The sequence below is a fragment of the Pinus tabuliformis genome, chromosome 5_2, assembly GCF_031772625.1.
Source record: "Pinus tabuliformis cultivar Carrire ecotype Pingquan chromosome 5_2, CPIR1, whole genome shotgun sequence".
In the NCBI taxonomy this organism is placed as follows: Eukaryota; Viridiplantae; Streptophyta; class Pinopsida; order Pinales; family Pinaceae; genus Pinus; species Pinus tabuliformis.
In genome coordinates, this window is record NC_142306.1 from 345,707,207 (window position 1) to 345,715,751 (window position 8,545).

The window sequence follows — 8,545 nt, forward strand, 5'->3', positions numbered from 1 at the left end:
GTTTAAGGAAGAATTCACCACTCTCAAAAGTGATACTGACAACAAAGGTTTACTTATGGTAAGTGACTTCTGGGATCAGGTAAAGAACAATGGTAAATGGAGAATTTGGAAGGATTTAGGCCACAGTGAAGATAGCCCTTTGAAGGCCCATGCAGATTCTCTTTCTCGGGATTTGGAGGAAAGGAATATTTTGGTGTCCTCCTTATCTGACCAACTAAGATGGGTAAGGAACACTGAAGGAAACTTTAACCTCAAAGAAGCTAAAAGAATATTCACATGGTTTAACGACCAAAACCCTGATCAGGTATGGAAGAACCTTTGGTAGAACCCTCAATGGATGAAAATAAATTTGTTCATTTGGCTTGTTCAACAAAAGAGAATTCTAACTTGGGAGAATCTTCTAAAAAGGGATTTTATGAGCCCATCCAAATGCCCTCTATGTGGCTTACAAGAGGAGACGATGAGTCACCTACTCAACGTCTGCCCTTTAACCTCCACTGTGTGGGATTGGGTGGCCACAGTCTTCAGGCATATTGATCGGGTCAGACTCAGCATCGCCAACACTATAAGAATTGGAGGAAAAACTTCTTAGGAAATGAAATTGTTAATAAAGCTTGGACTATAGTTGCAGGCTTAGTCATCTGGGATGTTTGGAAAGAATGCAATGGTAGGATTTTAAAGAGCAAGACAAACACGCCCCATCACATAATTGCAAAAATTCTACGAGAACTCAAAGACACAGTCAGAGGTTTGTTGTGGAAACTTTCAAAGAATCCTCCTCTACCCCAGGAAGCCTGTATACTACTGTAGTTTGGCCTCCATTCAACAGTCCCACAGGGCATAAACAAGGGTGTGAGCCAAACAAATACAAGCATGGATATTTGGAAGCCTTCTCTACATCACTTCTTAAAAGTCGATATAGACAGAGCGTCCAAGGGAAACCCAGGGTTAGCTGGTTTTGGGGGTGTTACAAGAGATGAGCAGGGATGCATAAAGGAGACCTTTCATAGTCACTTGGTGAAGGCAACTAATAACATGGCAGAACTCATGGCCTTAAATCAATGCCTAGATATCCTGGTGGATTTAAATTCACATAATGTCATCATTGAAGTAGATTGAGAATTGATTTTTAAAGCGGCCAACAAAATGTGCAATGGAACGACACCAGAAAAAGTGTCAAAACATTGGAGGCTATTGTAGGTCTTTCACCGTATTCACACCCGCCTGAAAACCTGGAGAATCGTCAACTTTTTCCATGTGAAAAGAAAAGTGAACATGTTGGCAGATCGTCTGGAGAATGAAGGAGTGATTAGTAAGGAAAGTGGTACTCGACACGTTTGGGAGTCGATACACCTAGGCAAACTGTGTAACGATTGTCTTTGTCAAGCTGCCAAAGATATGGAACACTTACAGACCTTCAGCAGAGAGGAGGAAGACTAGCGAAAGGTAAGAAGAGAGGAGGTCCTAGGGCTGTGGTCTCTCCCAATCGTTAAAACTGAAGAAAAAGAAGATCGAAGAAGTAAAGTGGTTATATAGTTCCTGATGGAAGAAAGGTTGTGGGTTGTTCTGGACAAGCTGCTTTAGGAAGGTTTCAAAAATGAATAGCAGATTTCAGTCTAAACACGTGTGGATCAGGAACAAAGGAAATGATTTGGAATGATCTGGAATGATGGATCGACAAGATGGACCAACGATGCTTAGGAGAACTGCTGGAGTAAAACGCTGCTTAACCCACTCGTTAGTTGAATGTCCGCAGTCTACAGGTTCTTATGGCCTTAGTCATCCAACGGATTTCAAGCCGAAAAGAGATCGACCGTTAACCACTAGGATGGACCTAAAATCCTATAGATTAAGGAGCTCCAATCTTTTTCAGATCCAAAATTTTGTTATCCATCATGCTAGTGTCTGGGCCAAAATCATGGAGGACTGTTGGATTAAATATACTTTGATCGACAGTGCTGATTCTCCGCGCTCCTTGTTTGTTCGTAGGATTTGTGGACCATCGGATGGGAAGTTAATTTCGATGGTGGGGATTGTGCATTCAAGTTTGGGCTTGGGGAGTGGACCAGAGAAGAATTATTGATGTGATTTTGGTATTTTTTTGAAGTCTGATGGTCTTCGTAGTTTGTATGAGAAATCGGTGAAAAGAAAGGAACTTGTATCTCGACTGTTAGGGTTCCTTAGTCTTTTTCTGTAGAGTTTATGTAACCCTGTGAGATATTGTAACCTCATGAGATATTGTTTGATCTTTGGTTTTGTTAACCCTGTTAATGGAAAACCACCGATGGGCTTGTCTTGTGATGGTAAACCAGCAACAAGCTTGTCTTTGCACTGGTAAAGATGTGTATCATATGTATTACACTTTTACGTTTAATAGAAGGTTCCACTCTTACTTGACCAAAAAAAAATATTACACCCTAGGAATATGAACCCTTATATTAATAAACACAAGGGGTTAATACTAAAAGTCCAAGGGATTATTAGCCCAAGGAATAATATTAAGCCCAAGAGTTTAATACTATAAACCCAAGGTATAAACCCTAAGATTAATATTATAAACCCTAAAATAAACATGGTTGACCATTGTTGACTATGGTTGATTTTCATATTGATACAATCTTTGTCACAATCCGACATTTGACCATGGTTGACCATGATTGGTTTTCATATTCAAACAATATTGTCACAAAGAAACATTCAAACATGGTGGACCATAGTTGATTTTCATAGTGAGACAATCTTTGTCACAATGTGACAGTGGAACATGGTTGTCATAATTGATGTTGGACCAAGAGACAATCTCCATCATAATGTGAGTATGATTATTGACCATGGTTAATTTTCATATTGAGAATCTTTGTCACAGTACTAAAAGTCCAATGGATTATAAACCCAAGGAAATAATATTAAACCCAAAGGTTTAATACAATAAAATCAAGGTATATAAACCTAAGATAACTATTGTAAACCCTAAAATAAACATGGTTGACCATTGTTGACCATCGTTGATTTTCATATTGGCACAAGCTTTGTCTCAACGTGACGTTGGACAGTGGTTGATGATGATTGATTATAAACCCAAGTAATTTATATTAAACCCTAGGATTAATATTGTAACCCTATCAATAATACTATATTATAGGAATATGAAACAGTAGATTAATAAACCCAAGGGATTGATATTATAAACCCAAGGCACTAATAAATTATTTATAATTTATATATATTATTATTATCCAATTTTAAGGTCACATCCAAGTCAAACACCAAATTGGTGTATGAAACCCCATTGTTTGTGTAACAAGGGACTCACTTCTGTGCAACGATTTGACTACTGAGCCTACAAAGACATCATAATCTATCCACTTTGGTTTTGAACTTGTGACCTCATAGGAAGAAACACATGCTCTTATAAATGCATTTATTTATAATAAATAAAATTAAAACTAATAATAATGTTAATATATTAATTAATATTAATATATTAGTGTAAACATGGTTAAATTAATGTTAAAGTAATCAAATATTTTAATAACATAAATTAATTATAATTAATTATAAAAAAATATGTTATTAATCTTTAAAATTATTAATATTATAATTAATAAAATATTGTTATTTATTTATAATATTATTCATTTATAATATTATTAATATTAAATATTATTTAATAATATTATTGGTTATTGATATCATTAATAATATTTATTTATTAATTATTCTTATTCTTATTATTATTATTATTATTATTATTATTTGCAAATCTAATAAAGTCAAGATTTAATAAATTCAAGTATTTATATTATAAATTGAAAGCACTAATAAATTATATATAGATATAATAAATTTATTTATTTATAATTATTAATAATATTATTATATTAGTTAATATTAACATTACTATTAACTAATATTAATATAAATATGATTAAATTAATGTCTAATGTTATCAAATATTTTAAATTATAAATTAGTTATAACTAATGTAATGACTCCAGATTTATGTAAATTTGAAAGTTTACTGTGGTAAAAGACTAATACAGTTGTTGTTATGTTTTAAACAAAACTGTGGCAAACTATTTTGATTAAGTAATTTAAATATTTTCTTTGGAATTGCTGGCAGCCTCTAAGAGGTGAATCTTAAAGAAAATGATCAGTTGTGATAACTGATGGAACTACCCTCCAAAACAGGAAAAGTCCTGACTGAGGGGATTCTGTGCTGTGAGGACAGACAGAGGAAAAAAGTTAATCTTTCTCCAAGAAAAGGAAAAGGAAGAAAGAGGAAGAGGGTTAAGTCTGGTTAGGACCAGATAACCTGGCACAAAGAGTGCACAAACCCTGTTGAGGGCTGGAGGCCTGCAGGATGGCTCGGGGGGAGAATTCCGTCTGAGGGATGGATCTCATGGCTGGGTGGAGAGCGAAATTAAAGCTCAGGTGACTTATTTGTTTGAACAAAACCATTCCTGACAGTGGTAATCAGGTACGGTTCCAAACTGGTAGTCCCTGATAAGAAAAGTAATGTGCATGAAAGTTACAGTAAGTTAAATAGGAAAAGACTGTTTATTTCCTGAATATTGTAGCAATGGATAGCATAACGTACAATTGGGAAACTTTGAAAAGAAAGACTGTCAGTTAACGGACCCGGTCCGAGTTAGTACCCAGATAGAGTAAACGGTACGGAAATATCGAAACAAGGATTGTATATGGGTACAAAGTAGTCTTACCCAGGACTGGTTACTGGGTAACAGTCCCGACCTAACCCTATTAGCCAAGGGGTTATTAATCAAAACTAACAGACACTGGAACAATTAAACAATAGTAAATCCTTTAATTGGTAGTCTGGTGTGAATGCCATGGAACGACATTCAAATGAGGGTTTATACCTCTGTGATAAAAAGAAGACACCGACTGTAGTCGGAAGTAATCTCGCGACAGAGTATTGATGAGCCGGTAGATAACCTAGGTTAGTAATAAACCGTATATGTCCAACAAGTAACTCTACGCAAAGAGCGTTGGTGAATGGAGGAATAAAGAACCATACATTTCATTTAAGAGTTGCTACCGAGTCTCAGTGCTTGCATTATAAACCCAAAACAAATATGTGTTACAGAGCTATATCTGAGTACAGACAGAATATATTCCAAGTTCTGTGTAATATAGTGACAAGAATAATAACAGATATGAATAACCCAAGGTTCGATGTCTTATAGCAACATAAGATGACTGTGGAAGCACATATCCAGAATTAATGCATGCAAGCAAAATGGAATACATTTATATCAAACCCGAGATGGGAGCATGTAGCTGGAAATGAATCATAGCCTTTTTAATTTAGAAAGAAACCTGTGCATGCGCGCAAAAATGGAATATAACGTTGTTAAGACAGAGAGCCTGTACATGCAAACTGTAACGACAGATATCCATAATAATCAAAGAGACTGCGCGAAAGAACAGAAATCATGTATGAAGAGTAGCCCTTTCCACAAGGAAAAGGGGTTATCTGTTTAACATTAATCATTCGCCAAAGTTATATTAAATCGACCGGTGAATAAGAGTATTTAGAAATACAGAGATTATGACAAGGATTATTATTATAGCTTGACAATGCCGAGGCGAATGCCGTTCGGGGATAGATAAAACCTGGACAAAAATTTAAACCCTAAGTCTCTGTTCATGAGTAATGGACATTCAAACGAAAAACAACTCAATACATTAACGAAAAGGCCTGAGGGCTGAAGAGTTCATGACAACACCGAACGGTGAAATAATAACATAAACATATCAATACATTTGAATAAGGGAACAAGCCCAATATACTCATGACTATATCTGCGCGTGAAGGCCAGATCTGAAACCATGCAACCACATCAAATAAACCAAGTTTGCCGCTAGGCAGTTCTGTAATCCAAACGAAAAGAAAACGTGACGGGTATAATAAACCCAGAACCTCTCTGCAATCAATAACATTTAACCGGACAGCACAGTCATAACCTATCTATGCAACGAGATAACTGTAAGGGTTCTCCACAGAGAATACCCGGTAGCGAAATGAGAAGACCATATTGAAAACAGAGATCTGCATCAGACCATACAGGGTAATTCATAACTGTATCCATTAACCATACCAAGTAAATAGGCTTCAAATGCCGAGAATCATACCTGGAGTCGCTGGAGGATTGTTTGCAGAGCAAGTCACCATGGGATCCGGCCGAAGCATAGCAAGAGCGGCTGTATAAAACTTGACAGGGGAAACGTAAAGACTGTAAGTAATAACCCAGTGATAACCAAGCCGTTAAACAAATACAAGACTAAGAGAAACATCGTTAATACCTGCGAGGTTTGTTTGTGAGCGGAATACAGCTCTGGAGCATAGCAGGTTGCAGTAATGAGTTTGTTGGAAGTGAGCTCGAGGAGAAACATTGAACCAGCCCGCAAAGGCTGCAGACATCAAATGACTTTAACACGGTGAAGAGACGCTTAAATATCACCGATAAACCTTGAAAGATCTCCAGCCCTCCGATCTCCGGAAGAGATCCGGGCCGTTGAAGTATGGCGGGAGTCGCTGGCGGTGAGACCAAAATTGGCATTACCAAGGTGTCACATGGCTGGAGAAACCAGGCCATGCCACCTGCCCCGGAAGGATGGACCGTCGTAAAGGCAAGTATGACCTGTCACCGGATGAGTACTGCGGAGTGCCGTTGAATATCTTTGGTAGATGTGGAGTATGAACAGTTCTTAAATCAAACCATAGTGCTAATAGGTGTGATGCCGCGTGGTGAATACAACATAGATCCATAGCATAGAACTCAAACCAACGATATACGTGGATATGGGTTCACAAAACTTTAATTAATGCGTGCCAAATGTTTATTGTTTTATACATTCCAATTAACGCATGCCAATGATACATAGGCTTATGAAATACCTGTAATTTATAGTTCTAAAGTGTAAGTGCGCATATAAGACAGGATCATTATATGGTGAACCTTAAGCTAAAAGGGTTGACATGTATATGTTTTTTTTTTTTAAATTATGTATATGTAAAGTAGGTGTGACAAATGGTATCAGAGCCCAGTTTCAACACTGTGGCCTCAAGTAGAACATATTCAGTATGCAGAAGGGCACACCAAGCAAACTTATGCAAGCTAACAATGTACTTAACTGTGTTCTGTTTATCTGGAATGAAATACAGAATTGCAACAGTTAGCAGTTAAACTAAGAGAGACAAAATGCAAGGACCCGGCAGTAACCCTCAAGAGAATGCAGAGCTGTGGGTGCAATTGGGTGCAGAATCACGGAGTACCAACCTCGCAATCCTGGAAACTGTCCAGGAATTGAAGAATGAGATGGCGCGGTTGCGAGAAGACAACGCACGATTAACAGTCGAACAAGAAAAGATTCTGAAGAGCCTGTCGGACAGGCAGAACCCACCCCTGTCAAACCCCAGTGCAGAACAGCAGAGGGTGACAGAAGAACAAGACTATCAAATGGAACCAGAAAATTCTGAAGACAAGGAAGATCACTCTGATAATGCACCTCAGCAGCAAACTTCAAAGCGTCAGAAAATGGAACTGCAGGGAGAATTCCGAAAGATTAAACCTCCACATTTTGATGGTGAACAGGAGGAAGCTGCAGAAGCCTGGTTGATCAATATGAATAAGTATTTTCAGTTGTATGAGTATGACCACAATCTGAAGGCAAGATTGGCAATCTTCCAGTTACAAGGTAAGGCAACCTTGTGGTGGGAGGAAATCAAGATTGTCAAGGGGGTCAGCGAACGAACCATTACATGGGAAAAGTTCCAGAAATATTTTAAAGAAAGGTACCTGACTGAGCGCTTCTATGATGAAAAGGCAAGGGAATTTCACGACTTAAGACTGGGACAGCAGACCATGGACGAGTTCATTAACCGTTTTACCTCGCTGCTACGTTATGTACCTTACATCAAGGAGGAGAAAGCCAAGGTCCAAAGGTTTGTGAGCAGTTTACCTTCATATATAAGGGAAAGGATTGAATTTGACAATCCTAGAACCATGGATGAGGCCATCCGTAAAGCGAGAATCTGCTACCAGCAGAGTAAACAGAAGGGGGACACTTCAAGCAAAAGATGGAATGAGAAAAGAAGTGGTCGGATGATTGGAAGCAGCAAAGGAAGTCGCAGCAGTGGGAACAAAGGTGCTGGTAAAGGACTAAACAGCAGATCTGTTGCAAGGAATGCGCCCCGGTCCAGACCAATGAGCGAATCCAAGGCAAATGAGCAGTCTGTTAGACCAGAAGGTGAGGGGATGACCAGACCGCCAGTGCAATGCTGGGGTTGTGGAGGACCTCACTATGTTAAGAACTGCCCACAGAGAAAGGGGACAGACCAGATATCCCAGATTCATGAGGCATCGACTGTTGGGGACGTGGCACGTAGTGTACCCAGAATCAATGCAGCGTTAGAAGACCGCCAAGCGGAGTATCAGCCATCTATGGTTGAATTCGAAGGTAAAATCTCAAACCTTTCCATAGCTGTTCTTATAGACCCAGGGGCTACTTTAAGTTA